This window comes from Pinus tabuliformis, chromosome 3_2 (genome assembly GCF_031772625.1).
Source record: "Pinus tabuliformis cultivar Carrire ecotype Pingquan chromosome 3_2, CPIR1, whole genome shotgun sequence".
Lineage (NCBI taxonomy): Eukaryota > Viridiplantae > Streptophyta > Pinopsida > Pinales > Pinaceae > Pinus > Pinus tabuliformis.
Genome location: NC_142302.1, coordinates 274476122 through 274495233, shown reverse-complemented (window position 1 = coordinate 274495233; position 19112 = coordinate 274476122).

Below are 19112 nucleotides of genomic sequence, written 5' to 3'. Positions count from 1 at the left end.
TGAAAGAACCCTAGTTCTGTATGGAGTTGGGTGAAAGGCTGTGATACCAAGTAGTTGCGTAGCTGTCCAAGGTACATGGGAACAATCTACATGCTACGTCATCATAACGTACCTCAAATGTCTACAGTTGTAGGTAGAATTTGTCTAAGTGGTCCTCTACATTCACCGTGTTGTCAGGGTTGAACTTGATGTTCATTCTCTCCACTCGCTTTGACATCTTGTGCAGAACAACCAGGATAGCTAATGGTCCCTGAGTCACCCATTCAATATTTGGGTCATCCATCTCTTCTTCTTCTTCATCCTCGTTGTCTTCTTCGTCCTCTTCCTCTTCTTCCTCTCCTTCAGATATAATGGTTCTGAATCTGAGTCTGTCGGTTCATCTCCACCTCCACCTCCTCTGTTGCCTTCCCCTCTGCCTCCTATGCCGGAGTTTGATCCCAAGATCACAAGGGTTCCCTGTTCGTCTTCAAGGAAGATTAGAGGTTCCTCTTTGTCTTCAATAGCTTCCTCTAGATCTTCAAGCGTGGCAAGGATCACTTCTTCCACTGATGATACAAAAACTCCCATGGGAGTGGCTTTTGGCTTCCTAGATGTTGTATGTCTGGGATCATTCCAACTACTTTCGTAAACTGGCGAGTGATGGGACGGATGGAGAGAATGTGTTGATATGAAATCACATGTTCAATCCTCGGAGGTGAGGACTAACCAACTGTAGAGTCGCGTGTAGGTGAGAGGGAGTACAAGTTACTGCCTTGACCAGATGGTTGATGAATAAGTGTGAGGGGAATTTCAGCCATGTACAACTGGCTACCCTCCTTCTAGTTCCAGAAATGTTGATGGCGTTGGACCCGCCAACATTCAGGAGATCACACTAGTATGAAGTCCAAACTAGACCTCACACCATTTGGCGTGGGAGTCCCATCGATATGATGCCTAGGTTTCCATTGTCTTAAGGATTTTCCTCAACTCTTTCTTGTCAACACGTGAGAGTGGTTTTCTTTGTCTTCGAGAAGTGAGTTTCGCGTGCCTAGTGAGTGTAAGTGTCACTTGTGTCAATGGTTGTTTCACTGTCGAGGGAGCAGTCCCAAGATTGATAGGAACACATAACACAACAGGACATGCACAGCTTTCGGAGGAGAAGTCCACACTGATCCAAGATTCACAACATACAAGGTAAGATAACACGTACAACACTCAACAGATCAGTCCAAACAAGTGCAATGATTGTTACAAAAAGCTTCCTGTGAAAGGTTTGTCTGATGTCCAGGAGAGCAGTCTACACGAGCGAGACAACGTTAACAACATATACAACACATTTCCATAAATAGATTATGCATTACAAGAAATGAAGCAATTCAGATGTAGAACATAGGTTAAAGAAACATGCATTACAAGTGTTAAAGATCAGTCTTACAAAAAATACAATACATGTGTGAAAATGTGTTGGCCCGTTAGCAGGCTTCTGAATTAAGCGAAAGTTCCAAGACACATCATTACACCATACATCGCTAACCCTGAGTGCGAGGCATTGGAGCCACTACTTCTCAAAGAAAAGATTACAGACTCTCTTGGCTATGTGGGAGGAGCTGAGGTGAAAAGTCCTTTACATGTGCAAATGAGGGGGTATTTATAGCCAAGGGTGAAACTGAACCTTGTGGTTGTTCAACTACCCTCATGACCGTTTTACTTCCATGAATTTTCGACTTACATGACTCTTTGTTCAACAAGTGGGTCTCATGGACTTCCACATTACATCACATTAATTGAAAACATAGTCCATAGTGGAGATGTGGGCGACATGACTCATGACATGACTTGACATGACCGTGCTAGTACATTCATGCTACTGCTGGAGTGCATGTCGAGCTATAGTGCTGCTGGGTGATGGATGCTTTCATGGTGTATCATAGCTTCACCTCTACATGGTGAAGTGTGTGGAGTCCTTGATGGTGCTTAGTTCACTTGATGAAGCTTTAGCATGTTGTTCCTTGCTTGCATGTTGGAAGGCTTGACACGCTCTTCTGTTCGCGAAGGTGCATGTTAGTTGCATTCATCTATTTCACATGCATCATTCATTTGTGCGTTGGTGAACTTGTCCTTTTTCATGTGCTCCCTTCATTCATCCCATTTGTCATCTTGCCATGTTTGTTGGTGTACCTATACCTGCAGTCACTCATGATGATATGACATCAAATCCAAAACCTCCTAGTCTACCATGACATATGATCATTTTGGATGTGAGTGACCGGGAGAGGCAACAAGGTTGCGAAGCAGGATGATGGCTCTGGGCACTGCTGATGAAAAATGCATAAGAGTCATCGAGTGATGAATACATGCAATCTGAGTTGACAGTGACTATCTACAAGGTCTGGCTTGTCTGGGAGGCAAAATTGCACAAATTTTGGGAGGGACAGTCCGAGTTACAGGAAGGCAAGGTAGGCATTCTCTACGCATTTTTTTGAATGAATGGGTAGCGGGGGCTGGACAACCATATTTGCACAATTTTCTAGAGGAACAGGCCGAGCTACATAAAGGGTTAGTAGGCAAAAATTACGCAGTTGTTGGGAGGAACTACCCAGGAGACTGGTAGCCAAAACTGCACAATTCCTAGAGGGAACTGGCAGTTGGTTGTTCGGGTCACTGGAAGCCAAAACTGGCCAATTCTCAGAGGGAACTGGCAGTTGGCTGCTCAGTGAATGGCAGTAGGAACTGTGCAATTCCTAGAGGGAAATGACAGTCTGCTGCTAGGAGCTGCTACCAAGGAAATTTCACTAAAGCTGGGAAGTTGGCCTACTGATCATCTCTGTGTAATTTCTAAGCTAAGCAGACTACTCAAAAGTAGAAGTCATGCTTATGAAAACTACATAAGTTTTTGGATGAGCAACCGATCGATTGTCTGGATGACTGACTGGGAAAACTACACAATTTTCTGAAGGAGACAAGGATGGGCACTTGGTGTTTTTTCGGCCTGTCTGCGCAATTTTGAAGGGAGTCAGTCCTAGGGTGTTTACCGGGTCCGACTGTCCGGGTGGTCACCATGGAAGTTGATTTGATTTCTATGCGGGCAATGCAGCTTAAAAAAACTAGCTCCGTGCTTCTGCGTTATTCTGGTTGACAGTCAATTGAGTCGAAAGTGGGGTGAGGGTTCAACTGTTAGAGCGCAGTCTGGTCATCAAAGCTTCAGCAAAAATGACTAAGTGTGTGAACGATCGAAAGACGCATAGGTGATCATACAAACACACACTCACATGACTCTACGATGAAACGACCCAAACCATCCAGACACACATGTTCAACATGACTGACCGACGGTGCAAGTGATAAGTGCGAAAATCATGATTAAGCGTTCATTGATTGAGATGATGCTCGCGTGACAATAAACGTGACTCCATGTGTGAGTGTGACAGATTCTTTCATAGTGAACACAACAAGCACATACGAAGCAAGGACTTTGAGCATAACCAGAATGTGGTCGCAAGCATGACTTAGACATCAGCATGTAGAAACTTAAATGTAATGAAAAAGAAAGGCAAATGTAAAGACTCACATGAGCTCATGGAGCGAACCCAAATCTGTGCATTCATCAAGTGACACTCTTCAAGGGAGGCTCCGAAATTGGTGTAGGCCAAAATTTTGGAGGGTGGTTGTAGTCGATACAATAAAGGGTAAAACCCTTTTTGACTCTTAACTAGCTATGTGCTCCGTGACCATAATTTGCGGAGACTTTACATATTTTTACATCAAAGCTTGGGCTTTTGCCCTAAAACTGACCCAACGGCCCCCATCCCAACAAGCCCCCAACACAAAGATAGTGACTCGCCCTTGAGTCACGAAGCCAGCACAGAGATGTTGCTGTGAAGATCCCCCAGCTCCACCTACACCATTCCTACTTCAGCCGCACTCTGTGTGGCTACCTACTTCACCTGTTCGACCAGTTGTTTTGTTGCTGGTCCCTCACTGTCTTGCTTGATCTTATGTTGTGTAAGTTGTATGTTTGCCAGCTTTTATTGTATGTTGGTGAAGACTTAGTTGGATTCTTCAAACCAAGGATCCAACAGTGCCTTAAGGATTGCCTCTTTCTTCTACGTTGCTTCCACTTGTGGAAGGAGTTTCTTCCCCTCATGTAACTTTGTAAGGCGTTGCACTATAGCCACTGAGAGCACCATCACTCGCACTTCATCGTACTACTACTAAAGCTTGCGGGTCTCTATTTTTAATCTCTACAGGTTGGGATCTTCCTGCAGGGCAGTCACTACTTCCATGGCCTTCTCAAACAACATTTTGCAGTCCATAACCGCAACATCCACATTGGCTATTGCATCCTTAATAGCAGCTTCACGATATTTCCTAACTTCTGGCAGGGTCGAAGGCTGTGAATTGAGCTCCAGTTCTGTGATTTTTAGGCTGTGATCAAACTTAACTCAGGCCACCTCTATCTTAGCATTGCAGACACTCACTACAATTTTCTTGATCTTGGCCTCAAGCGATGCCTCCTCAGGTATGTGCAACTCTGGCACTATCCTGCAAGACTCTGCAATTGTGGCTACCAGCAGGGTGCTCTGTGCTTGGATCGTCTCTTTTTCCTTCAGGGCCTCCATCTTTTCGGCAAATATTTTCTCATTGTTCACTCGATATTCACTTATGAGGTTAAGAGTGCAATGCTCCCGTTCTCATAACTCGACTGTCACACCTATCTACAGCGTGTGAAGATACTCATTGGGAAGCGTTGCGAGGTTGAAGCTGATGTTTTTCAGAGTGCTCACAATGATTTTGTCATCGGACGATTCTGCGCTCAAGGACCCTTCTGGTAGTGCAACTACTTGGAGATCCACTAACTTGACCATCTTGGCAGCCTGATTGGTCCGAGGTGCCAAAATCATTTGTGCAACGCTCACCTGCCCTGCGCCCACCTGGATCCTGCCAGTCTGGATCTGTAGTTCACGTAGATCCTTCTTAAGAGTGCCTAGTGACTGTAGGTGCTTTTGTTTGAACTGCTGCAATAGTTCTATTGTGGTGTCACACACTTTATCTCCAATCTTGTCGAGATCGCCTTCTGTGAGCATAATGGGGTCGAGCAGTAGCTTCATCGCTTCTGACTTCTTTTGGGGCCCCTCCTTCTATTGTTCACTATACCGCTTTACCTGAAATGGGGTGCTTTGTCCTTCGTCCCCACCACCGCCCTACTCTGATTGTTCTTCTTTGTCATTCTAGGGTGAAGGGGATTTACCACTTCAATCGGATTCACGTTATTCATGTTCAACCTACTGCTTTGTAGTGTGGTCCTTTTCCAGCTGGGCCTTCTCCTCGGCCTCCTTCCTTCACTTCTCGGCTAACTGCTGGACCGCTTGCTTTTCTTCCTCCTTCTTCTTCTTCTTTGTGGAACTCCTAGTGCCTTTGTTGGTACTCACGTCAGATCAGACAGACAGTGCCAATATGTCAGCCAATGCTTGATGACTCCTTGGATGGCATCATCCATGGCAAGATATGGTAGATCAAACAACTTCTACTACAGATCCTTCCTCACCCTGATATACACGTGGTGAAAATATGCCTTGAACTCCATGTAATCTAACAACTAATCATACACAGTTGGGGATAACCATGGTTGCTGTTTGATGGCCATGTGAATGCTTGCCTCCATCGGAACCTAGAAAATTTTAGTCTCCGTGACCCACGCGGAGTCCTTCGTGGCCCACGGCGAGGAAAATTGGGTAGCCTCTGGTAATCCTTTCTCCAAGGGAGGAAACTGACTGTCCTCCAGCAACTCCCAAGTGACTAGCACAATGGAGAGTAGCAACCACACATAGTGGAAGGTCTTGCTCTTGTCCTGAGCCTCACGACAATTTGCAAGGAACTCACTGCAGAGGTAGTGTGACCAATTAAACTGCACGCCCTCCATGCACTATGCAGCTAATGAGATTACGGGCACCAGAACCTCGTCCATGTGGCATTTCCTCATGACTTTACTGGCTAAGATCTGCGTGGCTATTTTTACCATGGGGTCATTGATGGACGTGATGGAGTACCCATGCAACTTCTTGACTAGGTCAAATTTCTTCTTCATCTTTTCTGCCAAGTCGCGCTCACTGGTCTTTCCGCCAAACTTGTTGGCCAGATTCAAGCCTGAATGTGGCAGGAGCATGATCCGATGGATCAACATGTCCATGATGGGGATATGCACGCTCAAACATAAAAACCCATCATGTACCAGAGTCAACAATTTCTTTATGCAGGTGATATTGATGTTGGAGTGGTGATAATGGGGCAGCCACAGCAGTTTCAGCAACCCTAATTGATTTACTCCGCGAATCCACTCCACTGGCTCCAATGCAGTGTCACCAGATTCTTTATAATATACGCGCTTCATGTAGTTCTCCGTTGCGAGGTGGGGAAACCTCTCATGGTTTACCAAATCCTAGTCTTCCATTTTTAAATTAGGAGTCCGCGCTAGGTGCTAAGCTTCAAAGGTGATGCTTTCTGGTAGCAGGGGTGTATTAATGACGAATTTTTCCACGTCTGGGTCCTTAGTGACCTTCACCTTTCCCTTTCGTAGAGGGATATAATTCGGAAACTTGGATATGGGCTCCATGCCCTCTACATCTACATCCTTCACGCCCTCATCGACCTCTAAATCTATGACCTTATCCTTATCCTTCACTAGCGCCTTATCTTTCTTCTAGGCCTGGGTAGCAGAGTGCTTTCTCGGTGACTTGCACACTGGCATCAAGAGCTTCTGCTTGTCTTTCTTTGGCTTGTTTTCACTCATTGATGTAGGCTTCGACCTAGGAGACCTTGACGCCATAGGCTCAGGATCCAGAGCCTCCATGCTCACAACTTATGGAGTCACTCCTTCGGAGGTAACAATTCCTCCGTTGGTCGCAGTGTCACTTGGTTCGGACATATTGCTGAGAATAAAATGTTGGGTATCCTTAGGTAAAGTATCAAACAGAGAGCTTGCAACCAAATCTGTGAAAAACTGAGGATTCGTAAACGACGGACAACACAACTCAATAATTCTATGGATGCAAAGTGTTCTCTGGTGGATGGCCACACATAATTGATAGGCGAATTTGAATTCAAACCCAACTATTCTCCCAAAAATCCGTTCAAAATGTTGATTTCGCGGCAGATCTTCAAAGATTTCAACCTTAAATTTCGCCCCCCCCCCCGCTCCTCTCAACCATCTCCTGGCTATCAAATCATGAACAATGACTGTAACAGTCACTTTTTGGTTGTGCTGCACATAATTCCCCTCATAACATAGCTCCCTTCACACACCTTCTCATACTATGACATCACCCTTTTTCGCGCAGCTCCTCTGTCGTGTAGTTCCACCAACCGGGCAGTGTAGTTTATAGTCCTATGCTCCCTTGCAATTGCCTGGAGCGCTAAGACTATTTTGTCATCATGTAGTCATTAAGCTGAATCCCCTGTGTATTGTTGATCTAAAGATGATCTAAGGTGTTAGCTCCTAAATTTGCCTTAGGCTGAAGGAAGGAAAAATTCAGGGTAACCACAAACCACGCTCAGTCTGGTAGCTAGCCCTACCAAAACAGGAGAGGGCTCTCTCCGGGTCACGCTCAGGAAAATAAACAATAGGGTCTGAGATGACACAAAGATGGATACTGATTTTAGGCTAGGTAAACAAATATGATGGAGGTAATTTGAAGAATGACTGAGTTTTCTGGGATGTGTGGAACCAAGGAATAGCATGAGCAGAGAATTTAACTCAAAGACGCATATTATTTCGTGAGGCAAGATAGGCAGAAAGTCTAGAAATTAGATTCGAAATAACATGAAGTTGAGAGATTGTTTAAGAGTGTGAAAAGGGCATAAATACATGAATCCTTTTCAACAGAAGAAAACATAGAACGTGAAAACTATCCCAAGGCAGAGCAGTACACTGAATTCTACCTTTTTACTTAGAAAGCTTTCACTGGAAATGAATATGAATGAAAATATGAAACATAACGAAATACATATGAAACATAAAGAAGATACATTTTCTAAACTCACGCCACAGGAATCTCATGAACCAGAGTTGCAATCTTTCATTAATTCTCTGTCAAAATGTACAGTGAGTGACTGGGTTTATCTCCCACAGTTTCCCAGAAATTCCAACCCTTTACAAAATGACTCTCAATACAATAAATAAGCTTTGCCATGAGAAGGTCGATCAACCCAGGCAATGAAGAGCCAACCATTAGCAGTTACATTTAATTTTCTATGAAGACCAATTAGAAAAAAGCAAATATGAGCATAGATTTTGTGGGTGGCTGTTCGCCTTCATTTGGCCACTTGGATAGAAGCCAAAAATGTTTTTTAAACTTTGAATTTTAATGCTGGGAAAAAATTATTGTAAATGAGTGGGCCCACTTGGAGAAAATTGCGAATCGAAATTTCACGAAGCGGGAGCAATTTTGGCCTTTGGGTCTCTGTGTGCCGCGCCAAAAACTGTATGCATCGTGCTACTTTGGAGCTGGTTTTGAGGCACCTTCTGAAGTCCAAATTGAGCCCAAGTGTGCTTTTTGGAAAGCCCTACCTGTCTACTTTCCAACCCAAGTGGAATTTCTGAATTTGGTGCCCATTTTCCCCTCCAAAAATTCAATCTCCCAAGACTGCTTCCTATGTGTGAAATTAGGGGCAGAGAGGTCATTTTTAGGGTGTTTTTGACCTCCTGAGGACTCAAAATTGGCCCAAACTTCTTGGCCATGCACCAACAGTCATGATTTTCCATGGAAAATCCAAAAATTCAAACCTTCTGTCATTTGGAGCTCCCTAACGTGAGCGCACGCCAGGTGGCACGGTGCACAGGGAGAAAAACCTTGTTTTTTGCACAAATATTTCCAAAAACACCAAAAATGCCCCAAATTTCTTGAAACTTGGGCTGGAGCTTCCTTATCAAGTGTTATGCTGGGCCAAAGAGGCTTTGGCCAATATCTAAAGTCGATCGAGCTCCATTTTCCTCTTTTGCTTCTTGATTTCCTTCCTCAATTTCGCCTTCAAATTCCTGATTCGGGCCTTGCACACTTTGTTTCGCACCATGTAGTGGAAAGCCATGTGTCTCAGAAATGCATGGCCCTTGTCAGCCTTGTCAATAAGCCTCTCTAAGTGCATGTTAACTCTCTCGAGATTGGCCTCACCTGGCAAATTCAAGGGATTGAAGGCGATTGGTTGCAAATTCTGAGCAAAATCGGGCTTTTGTGTATATGCGCCGCGCTAAGAACCCAGTGCGCCGCGCTCTCTGTGTGTGTCATGCCTGTTCAAATTAAAACTAGGTGGATATCCCCAGTGCACTGCGTGCTCTATGTGCACCGCGCTACTCCACCTATGCGCCGCGCTCCAACTCTTAACACAGTCACGGCCTTTTCGAACTGTAGTTTGCTCTTCAACCTCCAAATTCGATTTTGCTATAAGATTTATGAATGTAGCTTGACACAAATGATTTATATAAATTGGAGAAATATGTTGCAAGAGTTGGATTTGATTTTTTCTTCCTCCAAAACCCATTTTATAATGTTTTCACTTTGGCACCTTTTCACAATTAATACAACTCTGCTTTTCACACTTCCTTTTGATTTCTTTGACTAAAATGATGAAATTTTTGACAATTTTTTGCAGGGGTAGCCGACATGGAATTTGGCTAAGGAGAACAGGGCTATAATTGGAGAAATCCACTGAGAAACTTTTGAAAATTATTGCAAATGATAAACTGTTGAATTTTCTTCAAAACAGAGTTTTGAAGAACAGTCGTAATCTATCAACATGACGATGAAAATCTGTGAATCACAACTTTATGAGAGCCTCCCTCTGGCCTTGCTGGCTTTATTGGATATTGTTTGAAGACCCAATGACTAATCCTTAGACTTAATGACCGAAATGACTTTCGTCCATTAAAAAAAATCAAACCTTGACTGTCATGGACTTTAATAAACATTGATGAAAAGACCTAAATCAGCTGGTACAAGACATGAGGGGAATGAATGGTAAGGCCCTTCCATCAGGTTATGGCATGCCCCTAGCGGAATGTAGCTCAGTGAATGGAGTGAGACACCTAAAAATGAAATGCAGAAAGAGTTTTGATCTCTGACGGAGGACTGACAAGACCGACTCTAACATGAGGTTGTCATTGATGTCAACCCAAGTAGCACTGGGGGCTACCCTGATCTTGCAAGGGAGTTTTTACTTGAAAACTTACTCTATTTTGAGTCAAGGATCTGCTAAATATATTCTACTCATCGAGATGTTTCCATTGATATATGGCATGCCAAGTAATTCTTCACAGTTTGAGAGATATTCATGTTTGAAGTTAGTAACCCCAATTAGTGGGCTAAAACGCTATGGGGTTGTGGCATGGCACTCATAATTGGTTTTGGTCATTGAATAGTCATTAATTAATAATTTTTTAAGCTCCTAAAATCCCTCCAACATTCTCTATAGAAGCCCCTCTCAACTCTATAAAAAGAAATCTCATATATCCTCTAAATGTAGTGATCATGGCAGTTTCGCTATAACATCATTTCTGCGAAGTCTTAGATTCTAAAATTAAAACCCATTTGATTCACAATCCTGATGAATGTCATTACAAAATTTCAGATCTTGGTTCACTATATTTTTAGAGATATGATTTGTGGAAGTTAGAGTAATTGCAGGTTGCCGAATTTCATCTCAAAGAAGTGACCTTGGGAAAATCATCATAACTCTCTCTCAGAGAAGAGGATTGGAATTCTGTAAAAAGTGGTGGATAGTGCATCAAATGTAGTTTTATGTGTATCAATTTCAGAGCTGAAGGAGGAAATAGTGACACATGGTGTGTCGTATAAGTTCTCTCTACCGAACTAGTCCATAATTAGGTCATTGTGAGTCCAAATTGGGTCAGACATGTGTCATTGGAAAGAAGAATCAAAGGGATTATACAGCACCGGAGATCACATGTTGGGGATCTGCAATTATATAGATACATCAAATTAAATATCGTGCTACTAGAAGGCAAGAAAAACTAGATCAAGTGTTGTCGAGGGGTGCAAAGGACCAGACTTTCTAGGGCAGCAAAGAGCAAGGTGCAGCAAAATGATGTAGTAGAGGTAAGCTACAGGTAAATATCTTCTGTATATGCATGTTCATCTCTTAATTACATTAGTTTCTTTGTATTCTAATTTGTTGTTTTTGTTTAGCACTGACATATGTTCTACAGGATGAGGTAAGTTTTTCTATTATCATGTCATGGGTATTTCTTTGAAGACCTTTTGTAGGTATTATATATTCATCAAGAGAAGACTCAATGCATAATCTAATGTTCTGAAGAGTGAGAAAGGGTAGCATGACAAGAGCAACAATCAAGGTGCAGAACAACAGCAAGAAGTTCACCACATGAAGTCTTCAAGTGGGAAGCAATGCATACAATCATTGTAAAAGTATCGTTGTACAGAGTCATTGTAAAAGCATCATTGTAAAAGTTGTACAAGTGTCTATCTGCCAAGAGTTGAAGAGGCAGTGTTAGGAGGTCTAGGATCATCATTAGGTGGTTGTGTCATAGTTGGGGTTATGGTCTAGTGTGTCTTCTTCTTCTGCATCATTCTATATCATTGTAAAGTGGACCATTTTCCATGATACGAGATTCCATTCTTCTTTTATTCTTCTATAGGGTGGTAGGGTGGTGCTAGGCTGGTGCATGAATTCACCAATAGGTTCAAGCCTGTGAAAATTTCAGGGTGGTAGGGTGGTGCTAGGGTGAGTTGTAGCTCATTGGGTGTCAGGGCATCCGTTCAGCTAACTACTAAAGAATCTTGGGCATTGGAGTGTCCATCCTGTGGGAGCTGGAGAAGAATTCTTTTCTAGATTCTAGGAATTCAGAGCTTTCTTTTCAATTGGATTTGAAGATTAAAGAATTATTAGAAAAGCGTTCAGTGGTTTTTGACCTGGAGGGGGTTTTACACCTAAATTTTTTGTGCCTCCTGTGTTCTTTTATTCACTGTTGTTACTGCATAAGAATTAATGATAACTGAATATTAAGTAATGCTCTGAAGATATTTAAAAGTGCTAATTGCTAAGGAATACTGATTCACCCCCTCCCCTCAGCATTTTCCAACATGTATGGCTTCAACCGGCTTCCATTTACCCTTCCCGAAAATGGTTCTCCATTCAAATTTGCGAGCAGAACCGTGCCACCATCTGTAATTTCTTTGACGACATATGGCCCCAGCCAACGCATCTGAAACTTTCCCAGAAGCTTATCAAACTTGCTATCATATAATAAAACCAAGTCATTTACCTTGAAGGTGCACAGTTTGATGTGTCGATCATTCCCAGATTTTCCGCGTTACTTTTGAACCTGCTGATGGAATCTAGCCAAAAAACTATCTTCTTCAAGCTCCATTAGTTGTGTGATCCGTTCTTCTAAGGCTCCGCAGTCTGCCATTCCTGTGAAATCTGCTATGCATAGACTAGGCATGATATATTCCATATGCATTACAGCCTCTACACCATAAACCAATCGGAAAGGCATCTGAGCTGTTAGCTTTTTCCAAGTAGTCTTGTATGCCCATAATACTGCCAGTATGCGCACGTCCCAATCATTCCGCTGTGTGCATTTTCCAATATCTTATTGGAAGCCTTAACTGTTCCATTGGCCTAAGGATGGTATGGTGCACTTTTCTTATGGTAAACCTGGAACTTTTCTTTCAATGCATTGATCATTTCGTTAAGAAAATGTGTATCGCGGTCACTCATCAATACCTTCAAGCAATCAAACCTAGTCAACACATAGTCAAACAAAAATTTACTGTTGTTTCCCCTGTACAGTCCTTCACAGGTTGTGCCTCCACCCACCAGGTCAAATATTCTATCATGGTGATGATGTAGCGTGCCCCTATTTTCTTTCCTGGGGGTTGAATCAATCCTACGAAATCAATTGCCCATTTCTCAAATGGTTGCAATGACAACTCCGGATTTGGAGGAATCTCATCCTTCCATGATGGCTTGCCCATTCTTTGACATGCATCACATTCCTTACAATATGCTTTAGAATCTTTACACTGCGTCAGCCACCACAACCCAGTGAGCAAAATTTTCTGTGTTGTTTCCTGTTGTTGTGGGGAAAAGTATCCGATGCGGATGACACTAACCCTTTCTAAAGGTGACAGTCTTTAGCAACAACTGAATGACAAAGTTTTCATGTTCATCTTTATGAAAGCACAGAGAGAATGGAAAGAGGGTCAACCAACCTGGTGTCTTGCGCTTAGTCGATCCTTGTCCTTCTCACTTTGTATCCTGTTCCCAGCTCTTTACTCTCCAAGCCGATCCAGCTACACACAGAATCTGCACAACAAAAGGGAGCAAACTACGAGATACAAGCAATCATAATTGAAGCATGGATTAGGCTGCATCAAATATACATGTAAACACAAAAGCATCTATGTAAAACAAGTATATGGAAGAACATGCAAACTTTATTGATAGAAAGTAACAGGGTTCCAGAGGAAGTTACAACCAATGATGTTGGCTCCAATCCAGCAGCACCTCCTCGGCAGCAAGAACTCTCTTCTTCACCTCTAGTAAAACAATCACCCAATAATCCTGGCAGTATACCAACAGCACCTCCTTGCTTAAACAAAATTCTCGCCTCCTTAGACCTCATAGAAGAGCTCTATATATAGGAGGGAAGAGGAAAGGATGAGTCAGCTGGAGGCTGGCATATAGCTGACTAGTGTCCTCTCCATCTTCAGTTAATCTTCAGTTCCTGTGTCCACTTGGAGATCCTTGCTTACACATGGTGATCAAGTACCTCTTACTCATCACAGGGCGAATCTCATGACCCAAGTGTCAGTTTGGAAGCTTCCTGGGCAAATGACACCTTGCAGGATGACTGTGCCACTTGGCCAATCTCGCCCAGCGCAGGTAGCCTTCATTGTTTTTGACTTCCAGTGCAGGTACAGAGTGGGACAATTGCAATACAGCGCAGAAGCTCAGTTAAGCAGCTGACATGATCCAAAATAAGCCTGTTCTGAAGTGTTTTCAGGTGGAGAACTGATTGGAAGTGCTGTTGATTGATGACCTTGTTCTTTTAGGGGTAAGAACAACATGTTTAGGGACTGAGGATCCCTGTAAATATCGACATTCCCTGCTCCTTGACGCGAGGCACAAAAATGTCTATAACACCTGTCCTTCATAGTGCCCTCCCGCAACTCCTCCATGAGCTTCATTGATGATACTATTTCAGTCAAAATCAGGCACATATCGTCAATGTATCTCGTATGATCCCATTTTATACAAATGTCCGGTAATTACAGAGAAATCAACCACGTGCACTACCAACTCCTTTTTTTGTTGACTGGTGTAGCCTTCTAGAGTTGTTCATGTGGTCAAAAAATGGATAATGTCTACAAAGTGGTTGTCCGCTACACACACCACAAAGCTCTTCACGTCGGGCAACCCTTCCTCCAAATTAGTAGGCTCCTCTCCTATCTCAATACGTGACAGATGGTTAGGTCCTGAATTCAACCTTCTTGGTTTCACAATTACCTAAAAATCATATTCTTAGAATAACAACAACCATTTGCATATTCCCCCCCCCCCCCCCCAACACAGGCTTATTGATTATATACTTCAATGCAGAATGGTCTGTGTACATCTTGAAATGTCCGCCCAACAGATAGTGTCTGAATTTTTGGAGCATGTACACCATAGCCAATCCTTCGCGCTCTGTTGTCGAATAATTCTTTTCAGCCTTTGACAACATTTTCCTCACAAATGTTATAGGATGATCCATCTGCCCTTCACCAGACTATGTCAGTACTGCTCCCAATGCAATACATGAGGCATCAACGTGCACATGGAATTCCTTCTTCCAATCTGGGAAGACCAACATTAGTGCAGTGACCATCTTTTCCTTCAAGACATCCAGACTGCGTTGACATTTTTCATCCCAATAGAATGTAGTGTCCTTCTTTAGCAACTTCTCCGTGGGCACGGTAATCTGAGCATAAGCCTTGATGAACTTTTGTTAATACCCAGTATGGCCCAACATTGCGTGTAGCTATTTGACACTCCTTGGAGCTTCCAAATTGATTATTACCGCGATCTTGGTAGGGTCCACCATGAGTCCTTGATTGCATACCACATGACCCAGCAAAATCCCAAAGGCGACAAAAAACAAGCATTTCTTTAGGTTCAACGTGATTTGATACCTTTGGCACTTATCCAACATCAAGCATAGACTGGCTACATGGCACTTTACTAGCCAAAACATTGTCTAGTCATCAAAATATACCTCCAATAATTTGTGAAAAATTTCTTTGAATGCCACGATGACTACGTGAGAGAATATCGTCGGCACATTCTTTAGTCCAAAGGGCATCACTGTGTACTGAAAACACCCCCATTCTGTTGTGAAGGTTGTTTTACTCATGTATTCTCGTGCAATCTTGATCTAATGGTACCCAGACAACCCATCAGTAAATGAGTAGGCCTCCTGCCCTCCCATATTGTCTAGTACCTCATCAGTAAATGGTGTCAGGAAAGGATCATGAACGCAGGAATCATTAAGCTTTCTTAGATCTATGTAAATCCTTATTTCTCCCTTTTGCTTCTTTTCTTGAACTACCATTGGGCTCACCCAATCAGATTCCTCCACTAGTTCAATAATACCCGCCTCAAGCATTTTTTCCAATTCCAAGAATACCTTTTCCTTGTATTTGGAATTAAGGCGATATGGCCTCTGCTTAACGGCTTCACTTCTAGTTTCAGAGTTATTTTCATCACTCTCAAATCACCTATGATGCCTTTCAAGTCTGAAATGTTTTTAGGAAAAATATCTTGGTACTCGCAGAGTAACTCAACAACTTTATCCACTGTGGCATTATCCCAATAATCTTAGATCTTCGCGAATTTAGGCTTCGCTTCAGTACCAATGTTTACCTACCTAGTTTTCAGCAGCGGTGATATCTGAATTCTCTATCTATGGACCTTCAACCTCGCAGTGGCCTTCCACTTCTAGAATATTGATATTCCTTGGATCCACATCCTCTGCTTCAACAGTCATTTTATAGCATTCCAGTGCATGGTGCAACTAGGTGCTCCAATCTAGTTGAACCAATTCCAAAAGGTCTTTTGAGATTCAGAAGATTGTTGCCTTAACCTCCTGCAGCGCCTCATCAATGCTTTCAAACCCATATTCAAAGTTGAATGTCCTCACGAAATCTTCTCTTAAGACATTCCACTCCACGGTGTCATGGTGGAGCTTCGTTTCCAAACACCAATTCATAGGGATTATGTCTAGAGTGTGACAGAATAAATGCACCCATTATGGCTATGGCTTCGTTCCATATACCTTAGTCCATTTGGCCAAATCATTACATGAATCATTCCTCCCATCATACTTCTCAGTTACCCATACTTTAGGATGACCAAATCGCATTCTCATCGTCCTTCCGTAATCACGCCACTCATCAAAGTTGTCTTTCTGTGTACCCCACCATCGAGCGAGCGTAGCACGTAGTGCCCTTTCTAATGCCTGAAAGCGGTAATCCTCTAGAACTTATCTTTCAAAAGCATAAATTTTTTTATCTACATCAGTTAAACCATCGTAATAAGGTAAATTTCTTACCTCTGATGACACACAGCGCAACAATTTAGTCATCATATTGCAGCGTAGTGTAGATACTTCGTGTAGCTTGTTTTTCTAATGTTCCAACTCTGCTTTTGAATCCAAGGTATAGGAACATTCACGGTCCCATGCAATTCGTCCATCAGCTATCGAATTAACCTAGTCTTGGTATTGAGATTTTATTTTATAGATCTGATCCAAATCATCATCACTTTCCTCATAGTTGCGGACCGGTTCAGTGTAGTGCGGTCCTTCGGTAGGGTCCAAGGGTACTACGACGAGGAGGGATTTCATTTCAAATGACATTGTCAGCTTCTTCAAATTGATGACCCCATTCATGTCGATAGCCCAATCAATTTCTAGGAGCACAGGGTATGGATTGCTATCATCAAAAATATCTATTACATCAAAATCATCCAGCGCACTCGCACCTTCTATATCTACGGTAACTCCCTGCAATCATCCCATAGGGATAATCTTTTGTTGGTTCACCATCCTCAGTTGAATCAGAGACCACTGCAGCGTAGGTCTCCCATTCTCTCCCAGGTTTTCTTAGGCAATACGTTCGCATCATACCCCAAATCCAAAATAACCTGGTCCATGTCATAGTCTCCAATTTGTGCGGTAAGCCTTGTCTCATGCCCTGTTCTTGCCTTATGTTTACCAATATTTCTGACTACACGGGGTCCATTAGAAGTATTATCCTTACCGGCACACTTGTTTATCAACTCCTGTATCCCTTTCACATCCTTGCTATCACGTAGTAGTTTCATACAAGTCTCCAAGAAGGTAGTAAGCACAAAGGGGTCAATCTCTGCAAGCAGTTTGCCCTGACTACTTGAGGTAGAGGCCTCAGCAAAGCTTTTCTTCACTTCCATGAAAGTCTCCTTCACACGCTCTAGATCAAACCCAACCTCCTTTTCTCGATCCTTGTGGATCCATCCGCTTTCTTCAGGCTGCTTTCCCTTATTGTAACCAATTGTGATCCCGCTTCGCAGTACGATATTCACAATCGAGTCCTCTTCGTGGGGCTTGCCCCCCATCATCTATAAGTTCTGGGTAGGATGTTGAGGCTAGACCTTCTTCTACTTCATCTTAGCCATCAACACAAGACATTCTTCGATTGTGTGGTCAAACTGAGTGTATTATTGACATGACGGGCATGTCTAATTCATACAGTCTCGTGTGTAGTGTCCTGCCATTCCATAATTGTAACCAATAACCTGCCCCCGACCCTACCAGGTCCTCCTCCTCTTCGGCCTTGTTCGCGCTCATGATATCCTCCACGTGTTCCCCCAACGTCTTGATCCGGAGGCTGAGTTTCCTCTTGCCTTCGATACATAGGCGTCCTCTCCATCATTAATTCATAGCTTCAATAGTGGCGCTCATCGTGACCCACCAATTTGTAGAAATCACAGAACAATTGTTGTGGTGTCTGTACAGACTTTTGCAGCAAATGACAATTGTCTATTACATGTTTTTTGGCTACTTGAAAAATAGCCCACCATAGCATGGACCCCACACTTGGACCTATTGGAGCTTCCTTCCTTAGGGGCATAGGCCCCCCTCTGGTTATGTAATTTGTGAAGACAAGGAAGTGGTTTTTATCATGCCCCTATTTTTTACACTTGAGACACCAAACTTCTTTGCACACCTTCGGCTGAGCCGCTTTTTCATTTTTCAAGCTCTGCAACTCTGTATGAATCCGTTGAACTCCTAAAGAGGCATCCTAGATAGGTGTCTCATGCAACCTCATCACGATTTCCAGGGCTTCCACCTGAGTTCCTATCTTTTGTTGTGATAAAGAAATCCTTAAGTGGGGTAGGAGCACAGCTATAAACTAATCACGGTGTTGGCTATCTATGAGATTCATATTAGCTTCATAAATCCCGCACTTCAGTATTTGATCTAGTTCCCATTGGTGTTTCACCGGGCCTCATCATGATTTACTTAAATCCAATTACTGACTATGAGGCAAATTTAAGCTTACTGAATTCCTTATTCAAAGCGGTCTGAGTATCTACCAACGATTCCAACAAATTATCAGTGCAATACTTCACATACCATGTTAGTGCATGGTCCTGTATAGCGGTGACTAACTGCACCTTCTTTATATTATCATCCATAATTTGTTGTGCTTTCCAAACACCCTTCACAACAAACCAAAACTTATCCAGATCCTCACTTCCTAATCCCTTGAAAACTGACAACTTCATCGTATTCGACATGTTGACCAATGGCGGTGGTGGTGGTGGTGTGGTTGAAGGTGTATGTTGTGGAGGTGAAGGTGGAGGTGGTGTAGATAGATAAGGTATCCATGGAAAACCATGCCTAATCAACTAGACAACACTCTACGGTGAAGACTATGTTGCTCCCTCGTCGTCACTTGAAGGAGGTCCAATCAATGGACTATACTCAAGACCTGTTTATCCTTGTTTTATAAATCTTCATCCACTTTGCGTAGATCCAAACATCAAGGTAATGGTATAACTCACTTTTCATGCAAGAG